The sequence below is a fragment of the Panthera onca genome, chromosome D4, assembly GCF_046562875.1.
Source record: "Panthera onca isolate mPanOnc1 chromosome D4, mPanOnc1 haplotype 2, whole genome shotgun sequence".
NCBI lineage: Eukaryota > Metazoa > Chordata > Mammalia > Carnivora > Felidae > Panthera > Panthera onca.
In genome coordinates this window covers 66,727,554-66,748,629 of record NC_138351.1, presented here as the reverse complement: position 1 = coordinate 66,748,629, position 21,076 = coordinate 66,727,554, and the positions used below count along the sequence as shown (strand labels likewise).

Genomic DNA, 21,076 nt, shown 5'->3' with positions numbered 1-21,076 from the left:
TATTTTGTTTTATTGACTTAGCTACTTGAAGATCTAATAGTTAAAGTACTAAGAGTTTTCACTGAAAAACACATACTATCTGCACTCTAAATTCTCACTAAAGGAAGTAATCCTATCATCCTCTCCAGCTCTTCTAAAGATATCAATTAAGACAATGGATACTGTACAAAAATGAATGGATATCCTGTCTCAATTTATAGATTTTATAGACTCTACTCTTTAATTAATATACCACAAGGAAAGATGTATTATTTTAGCTTACAAAGAGAAGAAAAATTTTCATGTGATGTCCTAGTATGAGGCACTTCATATCATTTTTATCATGTAATCTTCCAAATAAGCCAAATATTATTATGAATTTTACCAATGAGGAAATTACTTTGAAATTTCAAAGGTTAAGTACAATGATCACTATCTTTTAAAAAAGTATTTATTTAAATTCTAGTTAGTTAACTTACAATGTAATATTAGTTTCAGGTGTACAGTTTAGTGATTCAGTACTTCCATACAACACCTGGTTTTTTATGCCTTATAGTTGGTAAATACCAGAAGTATGATTTAAAAACTTATATTGGGGTGCCTGGGTGGCTCAGTCAGTTAAGCGTCTGACTTCGGCTCAGGTCATGATCTCACGGTTCGTGAGTTCGAGCTCCGCATCAGGCTCTGTACTGACAACTCAGAGCCTGGAGCCTGTTTTGGATTCTCTGTCTCCCTCTCTCTCTCTGCCCCTCCCCCACTCATGCTCTGTCTCTCTCTCTCTCTCTCTCAAAAAATAAATAAACGTTACAAATTAAAACCTTATGCTTCCAAAACCCGGTTTTAGCACTATACTTTATTTACTTATTGATAACATTTATTCTTATAAAACCACTATTTAATATGATGCACTTAACTTTCAAGCATCCAAATGATAAAAATATACATAAAAATATATTGAAATCTCTGGAAAGCATTGAAGGCATTTATTGTCTTCCACTTATGAAGACACTATCCACAATAATGAAATAAATTGTGAAAAAGGCCAAAAATTCCTTTCAGGTCTAGTGTGGACAATTAAAGCATAGAGTGGTAGAATTGATTTGTTACATATGCAGGAGATTAAAAAAAATAGTATTTCTTCTTTTGCTTTGGACACCTACAGCTCAAATTAACACTTATAATTACTTCAGCACCCTGTTACATATATTTGGTTTCTAATCCTGTTTTTACAATCAACACCTTTAATTACAAGTTTCCTCAAACCCCTACTGAGCACAGTTTGTGATTAATATATAAATTATTATGGACCCTTTCTCCAGATGATTTTTACATAAGATTTATTGAACTTTATACTTGAATACAGTAGCTTTTCACTTATTATTAAGGGTCTATTATTAGACCTGTTTGCATTACGGGCAAATTCCCTTCCTCAGTAGTCTCTTCCATGTAGTAGTTTGGGATCTTTAAAGAAATTTAAATAATATCCTGCTCTTGAAGTTGGTGCTTGGAATTTTGTATTTTTTTCCTTTACACATATATACATATTTTCAAAATCCCACCAGCTGTGATCACCTCAACAAAAACAAATCTTTATATTTATTGATAGGATGTTTTCCTTTGGAAATGATTTGAGTAAAACTTTTCTCTTTATCTTACCTTCTGTCTGTGTTTTAAAGCCATTCTCACCATTCCATTCTATTAAGTAATAGAAAACATTTCCAGGAATTTGAATTCCATTTGCATTTTTCAGATGAGACCAGAAGATTTTCAATTTGAAAGATGGTTGTTCTTCCTAAAAAGAAATGTGAGGAAGAATTGCTACAACCAGGCAATTGGTTTGAATATGAATTTTCCTAAGAAGGTGTCAAGGAAAGAAAACATATTAAAAATAAGGATCCATGATGCAACTCTGGTTTCCCAGGACTTGTTCTAATGTTGATGCTTACTCGAGAGATTCAGCTTCTCTTGGAATTAATTTAGCACCCATTTTTTTACAAACTTCCTCAATCCCTAAGGTTGTGAATCAGAAACTTAGGATTCTCTAGAGATCAAAATCCCTGACTTCTGCAGATTCTAAAGACCCAATTATCTTCACTTAAAGAGAATCTTCCCCAGCCATACATTTATTGGAGTATTCATTGAGTATGGCTGTCTTTGATGGCTTCTACAGAAGCTGGGATTAGAATCAGAATATGTCCAAAAGGTCGCAGAAGAGTTAAACTTTTCCCAAGAATTTGTTTTTCATTTTGTTACACAAATAATACTAGATCAATCCTAATAGAATCCTAGTCATCCCATCTCTTTGAACTGTTTTTATTTTTATATTTTTATTCTAGACCACACACTATTTTTTCTTTATACCAGTATAATCATAGTATAAATTTGATTAGTATTTGCTACTTTATTGCAATATTTTTGTGATTTTTCACAGTTTTTGTAATATTCCTTTTTAACATGTGAGGAATATTAAGTGGAATTAGTATAATCTAGCCTACAATTTTAATATAATTGGATCTTTTAATTTGTCTCAGTATGAGATTTTGATATAATGACCATTGATATCTATGTATTAGGATAGCTAATCTGCTTTTCCTTCTTCTGAAAAGCAGGTGTCACTATGAACACAGCCACTCAGGGACGCACTCCTAGAAGAGTGAATAATCTCCTCACTGTGTGTGCCAGATTTTGTTCAGATTGCTATTTCCATGCCATCTGTCCCTGGATTGTTTTCTTGCCTTCTCTCCAGGAGCAGTGCAGTACCCTTTGGGCTCTATCCCAGCCAAGCCTGCTGACCTTTAAAACTCTAGGCTTTAGGCCACACTGGTTGCAAGAACTTATTAAATTCAGGCCCTTTGGTTTTCTCAGCCAATGGCTTTGGGGAAACATTCTCCTTGTGTGTTTCCCTGTGTGTTCCTCTCTCTCTTGCATTCCTCCATGATCAAGGCTCCCTCCCCTCTGCAGCATCTCAGATCCTTTTCACCCCAAACCAGCTCTCTCTTCTTCTTACCTTCTTATTCTCTCCTTTTAGTTGTGGAATTTGTTCTGGCAGTCTTTAGGTTGATTCTGGGTTATTTAGGATGATTTGATAGTTATCTAGCTGTGTTTGTGGGATGAGATAGGTCTAGTGTCCTCCTACTATACTGCCATCTTCCTGCCTGCTACCTTTGTAGTTTTCCATACTTTTCTATTTTGATGAGGGGGAATTATGAAATCATCATAGTATATCATTTGATGGACTATTTTACAACTATTAAATAATATTTTTGAAGAATTTGCATTAATGCAAAAATATTTATGTTAACATGGTTATATGAAAGAAAAAAAAACTAGTTTTCATCATTGTTTGCAAAGCCAAAACCTAACCCAGTGGTGTAAGGTGGTTAGGGTAGAGCCAAGGGCTCGCATCTGTTGCCTTAGGGTTAAATTGCCTATCTCATTTAGATCACCCTTATGCCTTTAATAATGGGGGGAGGGCACCCATAAAGGATTTCATGAGGGCAGAACCCCATCTGCTTCTTCAGCCTCCCACTTGCATCTGTAGTCTGCCTCCCTGTAGGTTCCTTATCTCTCCCTGCCTAATGTTAACACTTTCCCTTTTCATTCATCCCCTGGAATAGGGCTCCTTAACAGCAGTTAGGACAGTGACAATGACCATTCTGGCTTCTTCAAGATGATAAGGGACAGTGTGGGGGTACAGCAGTTAGAGTTGTTCAGCTGAGTGGCCCACGATGTGGTTCTACAGGAAGGCTGGCAGGCATGAGGCAGCACACACATTGGCAGACACAAAGAGAAAAGCACAATGTAAAGATTATACTGACCAACAAGATGGCATCTTAAAGATAATGTCCCCAGTTCCCAAACCAGTCAAACAATCCAGGAGAGACCCTAACTTTGTCCAGTAATGCCCACATGTCATCTATCAGTTATAAAACTCTGTGAGAATTATCAGTTATATTGAAATAACATGTCAGGGAATCTCACATAACCCAGGTGGTGGAGGAGCCATAAGTAATCAATAGTGCATCAATGGTATTCTCCAAGAGTCCGGCCCTAACTTTATTTAAGCATCTAATGCTTGTGTGGTTTTATTTAAGGTTTTGCTGAGTTCAAGCAGACAGTTCGCTTTATTTTGAGGTGTAAAACTTTTTTTTTTTTTAAGAGCTGGGAGTCCTATCAGAGAAAGAGTCGAGGCAGCTGTTTACCCTTATTAATTGGCACATTTGTAGGTAAGCTGAACCTTTATTTTATAAAGCAGAACTTTTATTACTTCTTGTGCTTTTTCCATTTTTTTTAGGGGAAGGCCTCTACCCAATTAGTAAAAGTATCAACCCATACCAACAGATGTTGAAATTCCTTTGATCTTGGCACGTGAGTGAAACCTAATTATCAGTCTTCCCTGAATAGTCTCCAGTTCCTTGATTGGCTGGGCAAACAAGTTTGTGGCTGAAAGGATTATTTCTACACAGGCTGATACTACTTGCTGAACTTTCCTTGACAAATTCTTCCCAGTAAACATATTTTGGGCCATTTGATAAGTTTTATCCCTCCCTAAATTAAAGGCCTGATGCAGTGCTCTACTGATCTTTTAGCTCTGTGAGCTAGGTAATAGTAATTGCCCCTGTTCTGTTTGTAACCATTCCAAGGGCTGGAGACAGTGTCCATGAGTCAGACCCCAGTTCCTTGCCTTGGGAGAGTAGGTGGGATTGAGCCTCCTTTAATAACTGATATAGTGGGCAAGCTATTTTCCTGAATCCCAGTATCTACAGCCTACAATATCCAGTAATTCTCCAAAACTCACACAATTGTTTATTGTCCTGGAGTTAGTAGCACTATAGTCTCTAATTCAGTTATAATTGTCCCTTCCTAGCAAGGCTCTCTGGTATTATCAAGAAAGAATGAGAAGAAATTAGTTTTCCCCATATTCAGTCCAGGGGCTGAGAGAAAAATTTAGTTATAAGTTTTCCAGAGATGCCTCTAATCGTCAGGCTGCATTTGGGTAGTTGACCTGGAGTGGAAAGGAGGACAGAAGGTGATTCCAGTATCAAGAAGGAGATGAACCGGGTTTTTAGTTACTGAGTTTTCCAGAGTTACCTGAGTTCTGGGCTTCCAATAGACAGTTGGAGCACCCTGAAGTGCCCCAGGTCCCATCAGTCCATTCTAGGGACATTGGTTGTCTGAGCCTTCACAGATAGAGGTCACTGAGGGCATTCAGACTTCCAGTGATGGTCTCCACATAAGGGGCATGGCTTGCAGGGCTTTGACTTCTATTGTCCCTTCTGAGGGCAGTCTTGTTTCTGGTGCACTGCCTGACCACATAAGTGGCATTTGGTGCCAGGACCTCTGGAAGTCTGGTCTGACATAGTGTGCAAGGCCACAACTAAGGCCTTAGATTTTTATTAAGCCTCCTTTCCTGTTTTTTGTTTTTTTGATTTTGATCTCAGTTGTAATATACTCGACTGGCAGCTTGTAAGAGCTCCTCCAGGGTCCCTTCTAGGACAACAGCCAATTTTTACAGCTTTCTCTGAATATCTGGGGCCAACTGAGTGACAAATTTGTCCTTTAAAATTGTCTCAGCCTTAGGGGTGTCAGTGAAGATAGCCATATATTGAGAGAGAAGAGCCTCTCTCAACTTCTCCAGGAAGGCCTTTGGGCTCTCATTCTATGTTTGTAAAATAGTGGCTAATTTAGCATAATTTAAGGACTTCAATTTAGATCTCCTTTATTTCTCTAAAGCACAAACTCGGAAGTGGTGACAATACCATTTCTTAATGGGATGGTCATAATCCCAATTAGGATCTTGGTATGGAATTACCTGGGCCCCAGTAGAAAACTAGAAGTGCCCTAAAGGACCTCCAGCCCCATAATAATTAATGAGTTGCCTTTCTTTTTTCTTCAGTGTTTATGGATCAAAAATCATCCCAATTATTCAGAATGCCTCCCAAAGGAGACATTGGCCTTGGTTAGGGAATTGTACATCTGTAGGAAAAAGGAAGAAGAGGCATCACTTAATTTTCCATACTTGGCCAGGAGAAGCCTCATCTCCTGGCCCTACATTTTGGCTGGCTATGAGACTGGCAGCCAAAAGCTTTGTCAGTTTTGTGAGATGCTGGGAGCAGTCACTATTATCCAGGCTTGACCCTGTCTCTGAGAGCTGACCTTGTCTTCCTTGATTTCTTCTATCCCTCAATTTTCTGCTTGTGGGACTTTGGGGGTATTGATTGTGACCAAGCAGGACTTCCCTGATTGTAGGAAGGTGCACTAATTTTATTTTGGCACAAAAGTAATCCTCTTTTACAAATATATGTTAAAAGGCTGGTGAAAACCAATTTTGTGTGTGTGTGTGAGGATAGAATTGGTCATCAAGCGGGCTAAAAGGGCCAAAGTCAAGGTCTATTCCCTTGCCTTTTTCAACAGTGCCCACATAAATATGTTGCAACCATGTGGATGCCCATTTTAGAGTATCTAGGTTGTCATGAATTGGCATACATTGGGTTAAGCTTAGCAAAATGGCTCCTATGTATTTCAGTAAAAGCCCTTTATATATTATAGTCATATATCCCTTACATGGCACAGGCATCCATTCCTTTGCTAAATAGAAAGAACACAAATGTGGAACATTTGGAGACTGGCATCAAGGACATTGTCACCATCTCCCCAGCCTTTGGATCAGAGGAGGAGCAATTTCAACCAAGGCTTGAGTAAAACAATTCAAAAGGGCATGCTGTCCTGCTGTCCTGCCCTTTGGTTAAAATATTTTTTTCCATCTTTTTGGGCAGACAAAAGGAGTAAAAACCTTTGTTTACCTCTTCTTTTTTTTAAATCAAAAGCATACCAACAATCCAAGTAAACTTTGCCTTTTTAATAGAGAGTAAGGAAGAATTTTAATCTGATACCAGTGTACTTTTTTTTCAATATATGAAATTTATTGTCAAATTGGTTTCCATACAACACCCAGTGCTCATCCCAAAAGGTGCCCTCCTCAATACCCATCACCCACCCTCCCCTCCCTCCCACCCCCCCATCAACCCTCAGTTTGTTCTCAGTTTTTAAGAGTCTCTTATGCTTTGGCTCTCTCCCACTCTATATACCAGTGTACTTTTAAAATCCATTTATTTTAAACTTAGTCCATTCTGACCACATATAAAATTTCTTTCCAAAGATTTGCCTTCACAAACTTTCTACACCTTTTCTTTGCTTTCAGATTTTGAACCTAACCCCCTTTTTACTCCAAACAACTAGTCTCATTTAGGACAAAATTACTTTCTTTTTCTTTCAACAAAAATGTATTCCCATTCCTTGTATCTTTTTTACGTATCTCCTACTTTTCTACGTATAGAGTTACTTTCCTTCTTTTTATCAGTCTAATTACATTTAGCAGAATTTTAACTCTTAGAAACCTTAGTCTCCAGTGAAAACTAAGTAGTAACCAATTGTGAACTTATCTGTTACATCAGAATTTTTTTTAGATGGCAAACTTATGAATCTATTATGAATAAATCATGTTTTTTAAAACAGATTTAAATATCCTTTTTTTTTTTTCCAGCAACCTGGGTTAGGTTTTGGAATACTTCTACATATTGATCAGGGTTTTCTGAAAATTTGCCAGGTCCTTTTTATTTGCTTAGAATCTTGCAAGGAAGATGGAACCTTCTTGGGGCCAAACTCACCATGAGGCATTTTAGTCAATAGATACATTGAATGTGCCTTCCTTTTAGGGGGAAGATTTTTCATCCCTCACAGTCCTGGATAAGGAGGGCTTGAGGGTCTAACAGGTGGCTTTTCTTGAGAAGAGGCATCGGGGGGCAAGTCTGCAAGTTCTTGACTTTCTCGGTCCCTTAAAGGGGCCAGGAGGTTGACACCTTACAACTCTTACATAAGGAGCTTTTCTTTTATAATATAGATCTAACTTGAAGACAGTACTGTACTGAACACCTCCTTCAGGAAGCCAAGACTCTCCATCTTCCAGGAGATACTTCAGGCACCTCTTAGCATTGGTAGGTTCAGTATTAAGCCCTGACCCAAATCAGACTCCCAAGGAAGTCTGATGCCACCTTAAGCCATATGAGGTCGCCATGGAACCACTGATCGGGACTCAGCACTGGCTTTGACCCCTTGGTCAGGTCGGAGCCTTTCTGCTGTCCATTTCATTCACACATGGTCACATAGTGACTCCAACCTGCCACCCAATGCCCAGCTCCTTAAGGTTTCATTCCGTACTTCTTCTTTTTTTTTTTTTTAATTTTTTTTTAACGTTTATTTATTTTTGAGACAGAGAGAGACAGAGCATAAATGGGGGAGGGTCAGAGAGAGGGAGACACAGAATCTGAAACAGGCTCCAGGCTCTGAGCTGTCAGCACAGAGCCCGACGTGGGGCTCGAACTCACGGACTGGGAGATCATGACCTGAGCCAAAGTCGGCCGCTTAACCGACTGAGCCACCCAGGTGCCCCTTTCGTTCCTTACTTCTTATAGAAATACTCAGGGCAACTCTGGGAAGTGATCAGGTTCCTCTTCTGCCTCTTAGGGGCAGGTCTACCAAAATGAACCTGGGTTCTTACCAGTTTTTGGGGCGGTGCTCCCTGAGCTGTTCCTGGGCCTTACTAAGTTCCAGTGTGCTTCCAGACCCTTGCCCCATCGCACTGGGAGGGGCTAGTCTCCTATGGATCAAGCAGTGCACTGGTGCCAGGCGAGGTTGCTTCTCCCCGTGCTCGGAGGTTCGCACCCCGGTGACAAAGGAGGTGGGAACGCACCATCTCCAAATCCCAGACGGGAGCCCCCAAGAGATACAGCAGGATTCTCGCATAGAGAGACGGGACACCGAGGGTTCCTTTGTCCAGGAAGCAACTTTATTCATTGTGCCAGCTTGGGCTCAGTGGGTTCGAAATGAAAAACTGAGCCCCAAGTGCAGTGGAGTATAGCTTTTTATGCAATTCATACTTCTTTGTCTCCCATATATGGTGACACATAGAGTCTGATCAGACACAGTCCAAGTTACAAACTCGTGACAGACCTGTGCATACACAGTACAGGAGTTGATTGCATCATGCTACTTTCCCTTGTTCTGAGGATGCCTCCACCACATTCCTTAGGGAGGGACGCTACCTCTGCCACAATTTCAGTGTAAGAAAGGAAAGATTGGGTAAAGAGCTCTGCTCTTGGGAAGGAAGCTTAGTCACGTGGTGGCAGACCAGTACCTAAGAAGGTATGTCCAGGAAGCAATTCCTTGTGGTCAGCCCAATGAACTTCAGAAACATTGATGTTGGGTACTCAGTTTTAACTTGTTTACTGTTCATTTCTGTTATTTTTCCCCTCTGTCATTATACTTGTAGTCAAAGTCTTTTTTACCTGGGATAGTGGTTTTGTGGTGAACAAATTGTATTCATCATTTGGGTGAAGCATTTCAAGGAAAGGAGAGCACCCCCTTCAAAAGTAGAAGATGGCTGAGAGTACCTGGGATTTTATACATATTTTCACCATTACCTCCTAATTGTTTAAATTAGATAGGTGGTGGGGCACCTGGGTGGCTCAGTCGGTTGGTGTCCGACTTTGGCTCAGGTCATGGTCTCACGGTTCGTGAGTTCAAGCCCCACGTCGGGCTCTGTGCTGACAGCTCAGAGCCTGGAGCCTGCTTCAGATTCTGTGTCTCCCTCTCTCTCTCTGCCCCTAACCTACTTGCATTCTGTCTCTATCTCTCTCAAAAATAAATAAACATTAAAAAAAATTAGATAGGTGGTGATTTTATGCCAATTAGTGTGGGGGATAGGTATATATCTATTTAGGCAAATTCTTTGGAGATGCTTACAGTATGGAGTGGGATTCAGTTACAAATTAGTTGGTAGACTTACAATAAGAAAACTGAATAGCTTGATGGCTTCTAGGTTTTCACTGTATGGTTGCAAATTTTCTGAATTTCTTGTGAATTTCAAAATGCCATGCATAAGCACCAGTAAATTCCGATCTTCAACTTAATAATTTTTAGATTATTTTGTACAATGAAACACGTTTTCTCTTCACTCATTAATTTAACAAATTAACTTAATATATATAAATTCTTATAACAGTGCCTAGGAATTTGTAAGTTTTTACTCTTGCTATTAATAACTAAGAGCTAACGTAGCTAAGTGAGGTCTTTCTACTATATTATCAATAAGACATGGTAGGATGAACAAAGGTATGGACCAGCAACTGGAATATATTTGGATTAAGGATTTCAACAGTATATGATTATAGAGAATGGTATAAGACACATCCTCAAGATTCCTGACTGGCTATTTGTAATACAGTATGGATGTAATATAATTAAGTCGTTAAGGGATTATTCTTGAACTTTTCAAAAGTTTTGAAAGTCGTTCTCCTGAATCAATTTAAAGCTATGGCTTATAAAAGTGCATAAATCCATAAGAGAAAGAAATATTTAAATTGCCTTCCTGAGCTTGGAGAACATTCTTTTTCTTTTTTTTTTCAAGCATAAGAACATTTTATTTTAAGAAATGTTAGCCTAAAAGAAATTAATTTATTTAAAATTTTAATTATAGTAGATTCCCAAAGTAAAATACCATCAATGATGTTTGTTAGGATGGTATTATCCTTAGTAGTACTATTAATATTAATACTATTTTTTTATTTAATTTTTTATTTTTAAAAATTTACATCCAAATTAGTTAGCATATAGTGAAACAATGATTTCAGGAGTAGATTCTTTAATGCCCCTTACCTATTTAGCCAATCCCCCCTCCCACAACTCCTCCAGAGTGTCTGCTTGAATGTCTGACTCCTGATTTCAGCTCAGGTCATGTTCTCATGGTTCATGGATTCGAGACCCACACTTGGGCTTCTTCTCTCTCTGTCTCTCTCTCCCTCTCTCTCTTTCTCCTTCTCTCTCTGGCCCTCCTCTGCTCTCTCTCTCTCTCTCAAAATAAATAAATAAACTTAAAAAAAAAAAAGAAAGTGACAAGTCCAGTTGTCACAGGCAGGTATTTTAAGTTTATTAATTTTTTTCTTTTTTTTTTAATTTTATTTTTTAGTTTTTAAAATTTACATCCAAATTATTTAGCATATAGTGAAACAATGATTTCAGGAATAGATTCCTTAATGCCCCTTACCCATTTAGCCCATCCCCCCTCCCGCAATCCCTCCAGCAACCCTCAGTTTGTTCTCCATATTTATGAGTCTCTTCTGTTTTGTCCCCCTCCCTGTTTTTATATTATTTTTGGTTCCCTTCCCTTATGTTCATCTGTTTTGTTTCTTAAAGTCCTCATATGAGTGATGTCATATGATTTTTGTCTTTCTCTGACTGACTAATTTCACTTAGCAAAATACCCTCCAGGTCCATCCACGTAGTTGCACACGGCAAGATTTCATTCTTTTTGATTGCTGAGTAATACTCCATTGTATGTATATATCAATCTTCTTTATCCATTCATCCATCGATGGACATATGGGCTCTTTCCATACTTTGGCTATTGTTGATAGTGCTGCTATAACCATGGGGTTGCATGTGTCTCTTCGAAACAGCATACCTGTATCCCGTGGATAAATGCCTAGTAGTGCAATTGCTAGGTCTTAGGGTAATTCTATATTTAGTTTTTTGAGGAACCTCCATACTGTTTTCCAGAGTGGCTGCACCAGCTTGCATTCCCACCAGCAATGCAAAAGAGATCCTCTTTCTCTGCATCCCTGCCAGCATCTGTTGTTGCATGAGTTGTTAATGTTAGCCATTCTGACAGGTATGAGGTGGTATCTCATTGTGGTTTTGATTTGTATTTCCATGATGATGAGTGATGTTGAGCATTTTTTTCATGTGTCAGTTGGCCATCTGGATGTCTTCCTTGGAGAAGTATCTATTCATGTCTTTTGCCCGTTTCTTCACTGGATTATTTGTTTTTTTGGGTGTTGAGTTTGATAAGTTCTTTGTAGGTTTTGGATACTAACTCTTTATCTGATATGTCATTTGCAAATATCTTCCCGCATTCTGTCAGTTGCCTTTTAGTTTTGCTGATTGTTTCCTTTGCTGTGCAAAAGATTTTTATTTTGATAAGGTCCCATAGTTTATTTTTGCTTTTGTTCCCTTTGCCTCCAGAGACGTGTTGAGTAAGAAGTTGCTGTGGGAAAGATCAAAGAGGTTTTTGCCTGCTGTCTCCTTGAGGATTTTGATGGCTTCCTGTCTTAAATTGAGGTCTTTCATCCACTTTGAGTTTATTTTTGTGTATGGTGTAAGAAAGTGGTCCAGGTTCATTCTTCTGCATGTTGCTGTCCCGTTTTCCCAGCACCACTTGCTGAAGAGACTGTCTTTATTCCATTGGATATTCTTCCCTGCTTTGTCAAAGATTAGTTGGCCATACGTTTGTGGGTCCATTTCTGGGTTCTCTATTCTGTTCCATTGATCTGAGTGTCTGTTCTTGTGCCAGTACCATACTGTCTTGATGATTACAGCTTTGTAGTATAGCTTGAAGTCCGAGATTGTGATGCCTCCTGCTTTGGTTTTCTTTTTCAAGATTGCTTTGGCTATTTGGGGTCTTTTCTGGTTCCATACAAATTTTAGGATTATTTGTTCTAGCTCTGTGAAGAATGCTGGTGTTATTTTGATAGGGATTGCACTGAATATGTAGACTGCTTTGGGTAGTATCGACATTTTAACAATATTTGTTCTTCCTATCCAGGAGCATGGAATCTTTTTCCATTTCTTTGTGTCTTCTTCAATTTCTTTCATAAGCTCTCTATTGTTTTCAGTGTATAGATTTTTCACCACTTTGGTTAGATTTATTCCTAGGTATTTTATGGTTTTTGGCACAATTTTAAATGGGATTGATTCCTTGATTTCTCTTTCTGTTGCTTCATTGTTGGTATATAGGAATGCTACTGATTTCTGTGCATTGATTTTATATCCTGAAACTTTGCTGAATTCATGGATCAATTCTTTTGGGTTTTACATGTAGAGTATCATGTCATCTGCATGTAATCTTTTGGGTTTTACATTAGAGTATCATGTCATCTGCGAAGAGTGAAAGTTTGACCTCCTCCTGGCCTGTTTGGATCCTTTGATTTCCATGTGTTGTCTGATTGCAGAGCCAATAGGGGAAGGCTCTCAGTTTTTCCCCACTGAGGATGACATTAGTGTTGGGTCATTCATATATGGCTTTTTTGATCTTGGGGTATGATCTTTCTATCTCTACTTTTCTGAGGGTTTTTATCAAGAAAGAATGCTTTATTTTGTCAAATGTTTTTTGTGCATCAATTGAGAGGATCATATGGTTTTTGCCCTTTCTTTTATTGATGTGATGATTCACATTGATTGTTTTGTGGATATTGAACCAGCCCTGCATCCCAGGTATAAATCCCACTTCGTTGTGGTGAATATTTTTTTAAATTTTTTTTAATGTTTATTTATTTTTGAGACAGAGAGAGACAGAGCATGAAGGGGGAGGGTCAGAGAGAGAGGGAGACACAGAATCCGAAGCAGGCTCCAGGCTCTGAGCTGTCAACACAGAGCCCGACGCAGGGCTCAAACTCACGGACTGTGAGATCATGACCTGAGCCGAAGTTGGACGCTTAACCGACTGAGCCACCCAGGTGCCCCGTGAATATTTTTTTTAATGTATTGTTGGATCTGGTTGGCTAGTATCTTCTTTAGGACTTTTGCATCCATGTTCATCAGGGAAATTGGTCTATAGTTCTCCTTTTTAGTGGGGTCTCTGTCTGGTTTTGGAATCAAGGTAATGCTGGCTTCATAGAAAGAGTTTGGAAGTTTTCCTTCCATTTCTATTTTTCGGAACACCTTCAAGAAAGTAGGTGTTAACTCTTCCTTAAATGTTTGGTAGAATTCCCCTGGAAAGCCATCTGGCCCGGACTCTTGTTTTTTGGGAGTTTTTTGATTACTAATTCGATTTCTTTACTGGTTATGGGTCTGCTCAAATTTTCTATTTCTTCCTGTTTTTGTTTTGATAGTGTATATGTTTCTAGGAATTTGTCCATTTCTTCCAGATTGCCCATTTTATTGGAGTATAATTGCTCATAATAGTCTCTTATTATTGTTTTTATTTCTGCTGTGTTGGTTGTGATCTCTCTTCTTTCATTCTTGATTTTATTTATTTGGGTCCTTTGCTTTTCCTTTTTGATCAAAGTGGCTAGTGGTTTGTCAATTTTATTAATTCTTTCAAAGAACCAGCTTCTGGTTTCATTGATCTGTTCTACTGTTTTTTTGGTTTCGATAGCATCAATTTCTGCTCTAATCTTTATTTCCGGTCTTCTGCTGGTTTGAGGTTTTATTTGCTGTTCTTTTTCCAGCTCATTAAGGCATAAGGTTAGGTTGTGTATCTGAGATCTTTCTTCCTTCTTTAGGAAGGCCTGGATTGCTATATACTTTCCTCTTATGACTGCCTTTGCTGCATCCCAGAGGTTTTGGGTTGTGGTGCTATCATTTTCATTGACTTCCATATACTTTTTAAATTTCTTCTTTAACTTCTTGGTTTGCCCATTCATTCTTTACTAGGATGTTCTTCAGTCTCCAGTATTTGTTACCTTTCCAAATTTTTTCTTGTGGTTGATTTCGAGTTTCATAGCGTTGTGGTCTGAAAATATGCACGGTACAATCTCAATCTTTTTGTACTTACTTAGGGCTGATTTGTGTCCCAGGATATGGTCTATTCTGTAGAATGTTCCATGTGCACTGGAGAAGAATGTATATTCTGCTGCTTTAGAATGAAATGTTCTGAATATATCTATTAAGTCCATCTGTTAAGTCCAGTGTGTTATTCAAAGCCATTGTTACCTTGTTAGTTTTTTTGATTAGGTGATCTGTCCATTGCTGTGAGTGGGGTGTTGAAATACCCTACTATTATTACTATCAATGAGTTTCTTTATGTTTGTGATTGATTTATATAATTGGGGGTGCCACATTTGGTGCATAAATATTTACAGTTGTTAGGTCTTCTTGGTGGATAGACCCCTTGATTATGATATAATAATGCCCTTCTGCATCTCTTGATACAGTCTTTATTTTAAAGTCTAGATTGTCTGATATAAGTGTGGCTACTCTGGCTTTCTTTTGTTGACCATTAGCGTGATAGATGGTTCTCCATCCCCTTACTTTCAATCTGAAGGTGTCTTTAGGTTTAAAGTCAGTCTGTTGTAAACAGCATATAGATGGATCTTGTTTTCTTATTCATTCTGTTACCCTATGTCTTTATTTACTTATTAAGAAATTTTTTTCAAGGCTTATTTATTTTTGAGAGATAGAGCGTGAGCAGGGGAGGGGCAGGGAGAGGGGGAGACACAGAATCCAAAGCAGGCTCTGGGCTCTGAGCTGTCAGCACAGAGCCTGATGCGGGACTTGAATGCACAGACTATGAGATCATGACCTGAGCCAAAGTTGGACGCCCAAGCCACTGAGCCACCCAGACGCCCCTACCCTATGTCTTTTGATTGGAGCATTGAGTCCATTGACATTTAGAGTGAGTACTGAAAGATGAATTTATTGCTATTATGTTGTTTTAGAGTTGGGGTTTCTGGTGGTGTTCTCTGGTTCTTTCTAGTTTTTGTTGCTTTGGGTATCATCTATCTATCTATCTATCTATCTATCTATCTTTTCATCTTTTCTCCCCTCTGAGAGTCCCCCTTAAAATTTCATGCAGGGCCAGTTTAGTGGTCACAAACTCCTTTAATTTTTGTTTGTCTGTGAAACGTTTTATCTCTCCTTCTATTTTGAATGAGAGCCTTGCTGTATAAAGAATTCGTGGCTGCATTTTTTTTCTGATTCAGCACATTGAATATATCCTGTCACTCCTTTCTGGCCTGCCAAGTTTCTGTGGATAGGTCTGCTGCAAACCTGATCTGTCTTCCCTTGTAGGTTAAGGATTTTTTTTTCCCTTGCTGCTTTCATGATTCTTTCCTTGCATGAGTATTTTGTGAATTTGACTGTGATATGCCTTGTTGATGGTCAGTTTTTGTTGAATCTAATGGGGGTCCTTTGTGCTTCCTGGATTTTGACGTCTGTATCTTTTCCCAGGTTAGGAAAGTTTTCCACTATGATTTGCTCACATAACCCTTCTACTCCTATTTCTCTCTCTTCCTCTTCTGGGACCCCCTATGATTCTGACGTTGTTCCTGTTTTTTTTTGTTGTTGTTGTTTTAATTTTTTTTTGCATTTATTTATTTGAGAGAGACAGTGTGAACAGGGGAGGGGCAGAGAGAGAGGGAGATAGAGAATCAGAAGCAGGCTCCAGTCTCTAAGCTGTCAGCACAGAGCTGGATGAAGGGCTCTAACCCATGAACTGTGAGATCATGACCTGAGCTGAAGTCAGATGCTTAACTGACTGAGCTACCCAGAGGCCCCTGACGTTGTTCCTTTTTAATGAGTCATGGATTTCTCTAATTGTTAAATCGTCCTCTTTTGCCTTAATTTCCCTCTCTTTTCTTTTCTGCTTCATTATTCTCCATAAATTTGTTCTCTATGTTGCTGATTCTCTGTTCTGCCTCATCTATCCTTGCCGCCACAGCATCCATCCGAGATTGCAGCTCAGTTATAGCATTTTTTATTTCATCCAGACTATCTTTTACTTCTTTTATCTCTGCAGAAAGGGATTCTAATCTATTTTCAACTCCAGCTAGTATTCTTATTATCACGATCTAAATTCTGATTCAGACATCTTGGTTGTATCTGTATTGGGTAAGTCCCTGGCTGTCATTTCTTCCTGCTCTTCCTTTCGGGGTGAATACCTCATTTCGTAATTTTGAAAGGAGAAAAGGACTTAATGTGCAAAAAAATTAAAATTAAAATTAAAAAAAAATTATAATTTTAAAAATTAAAAAAAAACACACAAAATCAAATAAGTGATGTTAGATTCTAGGTGTGTTTTGGTCTGGGTGTTGAAAGGGGCTTGATAGATAAAAAAGGGGAAAGAAAAAAAAGAAAACCGTTTGAAAATTTGAAAAAAATGAATACACTGAAGTAGACTTAAATGAAATGATGGAAGTAAAATAGAATTTGAAAAAATTTACACAAAAGTAAAAAATATAGTAGAAAAACATTTAAAATATTTTTAATAAAAATTGAAAATAAAAATGAATTTTTTGTCTTTCTGTATTCAAGAAAAAGAGAAAAAAGAAAGAAAAAAACAACAAAGAAAAAGAAAATTAAATAGATGGACCGGCGAATAGACTGAAATGTGACTGAAAATACTTCATTTTCCCCTGCAAGTCAAACTATGAAGTGCTTTATAGTCCATAAACTAAGCAGGCGGAGAGACTTGTTGTATTCCTTACGAGCGAGGTTGGCCCAGTTAGGTGGGGCTTAATGTAACTGCTCCGTTCTCCACTAGATGGTGCTGCTTAGCTTACTAGGGTGGATTGTTGTGGTGCTTGTAGGTGTGTATGTGCATGCGTGGGAGCGGTGAAAATGGCGTCACCCAGCTACCCAGTCTCTAGTATTGGAACTCTGTTCTCCCCCATCAGCAATAGCGCACCCATCCTTTGTCTTTGGCTTCCATCCACTCCCCACTTTTACACAGTCTGTGACCAAGCCCCAAGCAGCACCGCCGTCCTGAGTTTTGTCTCAGATGCGGCTGTTTTTCCTGATTCCTTACTTCTGAGGGACTGTGGCTTTGACCCATTCTGCCCCTCTGCAGGAGGGTCTCACTGAGCAACGGCCAGGTGCTGGCCTCACCCAGGAACGTTTGCGAGACTGTGCTGCTGCCAATGCCCAGAGACTGTGCTGGGTGCCAGCGAGCCCCAGAAAAAGTTCACAAGATAGTGTAGCAGCAGCGTTTCAGGGATTATGGAAAAACACAACACGTGTCTGGCACTAGGCTTCACTCTTAACAAAACTGTTCCAGCACCAGAAAACATGGTTGTTCTCCTGGGTCCACTGGGGCCTTGTCTTTGGGGACCCACATAGCCTCTACCAGGTGTCCTCCAAGCAGGGGAACCACCTCTCCCTGTGTGGCCTGAAGAACCCCAGACTCCACTCTGCTCCTGCGGATTCGCCCTTCCCACCAGAGCACCGCCAGGTATGGAGCTGTGGAGTTTCAGACTCTGCACTCCCCCTGTTTATAGAGTCTTAAAGGAGGGAATTTAAACCCTCTCCTTTCTCCTTTCTCCTTTCTCCCTTTGTAGTTTAGTGGAAAAAAAACTGTTTCCATTTTTCCACTTTCTCTCCAGCTGCTTTTGGGGAGAGTGCTTTGCCCGTATGCTCCCCCCCACCATCTCTGTCCTCTCTCCACATGTAAAAGAGACTCCCTGCCCTCTGCAGCTTCTCTCTCCCCCACTTCACCTCTCTGAGTTGTGTACCTGCTGAATTGTGTGGTTCAGGTTGCTCATAGTGTTGTGTAATCCTCAGATTAGTTTTCTAGCTGTGCAGGATGATTTAGTGTTGGTCTGGCTGTATTCATGCACACAAGACACACAAAAAACTTCCAAGCTGTTCTGCCATCTTGGCTCCTCTCTGATAAAAATGTATTTAAAAATTTTTTGTTTTTACATTTTATATATTTTTGATAGACAGAGACAGAGCACAAGTGGGGGAGGGACAGAGAGAGAGGGAGACACAGAATCTGAAGCAGGTTCCAGGCTCTGAGCTGTCAGCACAGAGCCTGACGCAGGGCTTGAACTCACAAACCGCGAGATCATGACCTGAGCCAAAGTCAGACGTTTAACTGACTGAGCCACCCATGCGCCCCCAAAATGTATTTTTTAAAAAAGTTTACTCATTTATTTATTTTGAGAGAGACAGGGAGACTTCAAGCAGGGGAGAGGCAGAGAGAGAGGAAAAATCTCTAGCAGGCTCTGCACTGTCAATGCAGAGCCTGATGTGGGGCTCAAACTCCTGAAGCATGAGAAATGACCTGAGCCAAAATCAAGAGGTGGTCGCTTTACTGACTGTGCCACCCAGGTTCTCCTGATTGATAAAAATTTAAAGTGACTCTTGTAGGAGCATGAAACTTGGGATGGATATGTAAAAGAATTTGAAAAAATAAGTCAAGAAAGATGAAGGAAGCCAAAATGTGCTTATTATATGCTGGGTGCCTTATATGCACTATTTTATTTATTCTCCCAAGAACACCACAATGAGACTGTTAATTATAGGTGAGCATTCTGAGACATAAAAGTTAATTGCCCAAGGTCAGATTGCTAGTAACTGGCCTTGTAAGCATAAGGGTCATAGATGTGGGATGCTAGCCCTGAGGTCATTGCTGGCCATAGACAGGCTTAATCCAGACAGAAAACATAAGAAATCTGTGTCTATGTGTTCTGCATAAAGAACCTCTTAATTATCCAGGGCACTGACAAGAGGGTTCCAGTGAGGACTGAGTGAAGTAATGTGGACTGAATCTACAGTTTTACCAAAGCAGGGTAGGGCTGGGAAGAGGAAAATCTGGGGAAACTATAGGTAGAGTCCCCATATCTCTTTCTGCAGCACAGACTAGTATGTGGCTACCTGCAACCCTATAAGATAGCCTCTCATTATGAGCAAGGATTCATATGTGCCCATGGCAGTTGGGTCCTGGTTTGCTGGGGTTATCAACTCTGCAGTACAAACTGCATTTGTGGTACAATTGACCTTCTGTAGGAATAATGTCATCAATCATTTCTCCTGTGAACTTCTTGCTATCATGAAACTGGCCTGTGCTGACATCTCAGGCAGTGAGTTCATCAGACTCATGGTCACAACACTGTACATTGACTGTTAATAATCGTTATCTTTTACACGTTAATCATTGTCAGCATCCTCATATTTGCTTTTCTAAGGGGAGAAACAAAGTATTCTACACCTGCTCAGCCCATCTGACTATGGTAATAATATTCTACAGAACCATTCTCTTCATGTACATGAAGCCCAAGTCTAAAGACACACTTAATTCAGATGATTTCAGTGCTACTGACAAACTGATATCCATGTTCTATGGGGCGATGACTCCAATGATGAATCCTTCAATCTACAGTCTCAGAAACAAGGATGTGAAGGAGGCAGCTTCAAGGCAGCTACTTTAGCAAGTTAAAGCAAAAGGTGATTGGACTGTGAACACATTGGACTTTGTTGAAACTTTAGAATTATGTTGGAAGTTTGGTTACTTTTACTTTTTTTTTTTGCACTTTTGTATATTATTTAGCAATTTTTCATAATGACGTATAGCATTTCAATATTATGGCAAGCTCACTATAGAGAATTTGCAAGATACAGACCGTAGGGTGAGGGAAATAAAGAGGTCACCTATTACTCTAACACTAGGAGATGGGTTTCAAGCGTTTTGAACAATATCTTTTGTGTTCTGTATATACTGCAATGTTGGAATTGGGTATTATATGTCTTTTTATGTTCACCTTCATACATAGTCCTATTTCATATGCATCACTTCATCAAATGCTTCAAAATAAATAAGTTCTCTGTTGTGAGAAAAGCAAAACAGAAAAATCCTCAAAACTGCACCCACATTCTCCAGTGAAGAGCCTTGTGTTGTAGTTTCACATTAATCTCAAAATCCTCCTAAGTCATTTGGAGATACTATTTTCTTGGAGAATATGTTTCCTGTGGAACTACGTGTGCGAGCATTTGGGACTATTGAGGGAAACGGGTAAATGCCTTAAGGATGGAGCCTATGCAATCAATCAGAACGTCCTTATTTTATCTTCTTTCTTTGTTTCAGCTTACATGTTAGCTCTAGCATAAAGAAAATTTTGCAAAATTAAAACTGGGTTGGAAAAATCAGTCTATTGGTCTAGACAGTAATGTGGACAAGTGTTGGGTTAGATGGCGTCATATCCATGCCCATTTAGGAGAAGCCAGGCTTTTTGATATCCTGAGATCATTCCAATACTTTTCCAAAACTTAGAAGAGTATCTAAGTTCTTGATTTCTAGTGTGGACCTGCATTGATGTCTTGTCTCTCTTACTAATAGCTTTGTCACCTTAGTGATCTGAGAAGGTAGATTTGGGGGGATGTCACACAGGATGTGATATTATCTTGATTTTGCTTGGCTTCCTCCTCAAATTTTTACTCTATCTGAAGAACATTTCTTTTTTTTTTTCTTTTTTTTTTTTTTTTTAACATTTATTTATTTTTGAGACAGAGAGAGACAGAGCATGAACGGGGGAGGGGCAGAGAGAGA

The 21,076-nt window shown here is 39.2% G+C and overlaps 1 protein-coding gene and 1 pseudogene across 2 annotated transcripts in view; both read left to right on the top strand.

Moving 5' to 3' along the window:
* Positions 1-21,076, top strand: part of LOC132663126 (olfactory receptor 13C9) — a 205,549-nt gene that overhangs the window by 134,823 nt on the left and 49,650 nt on the right. For both annotated transcript variants that reach the window (XM_078436627.1, XM_078436626.1), the window contains one exon: positions 4,274-4,347. The gene's annotated coding sequence lies outside the window, so the exon portion shown is untranslated. The remainder of the gene's footprint in view (positions 1-4,273; positions 4,348-21,076) is intronic.
* On the top strand, positions 8,519-19,961 carry LOC132663351 (olfactory receptor 13C9-like; annotated as a pseudogene).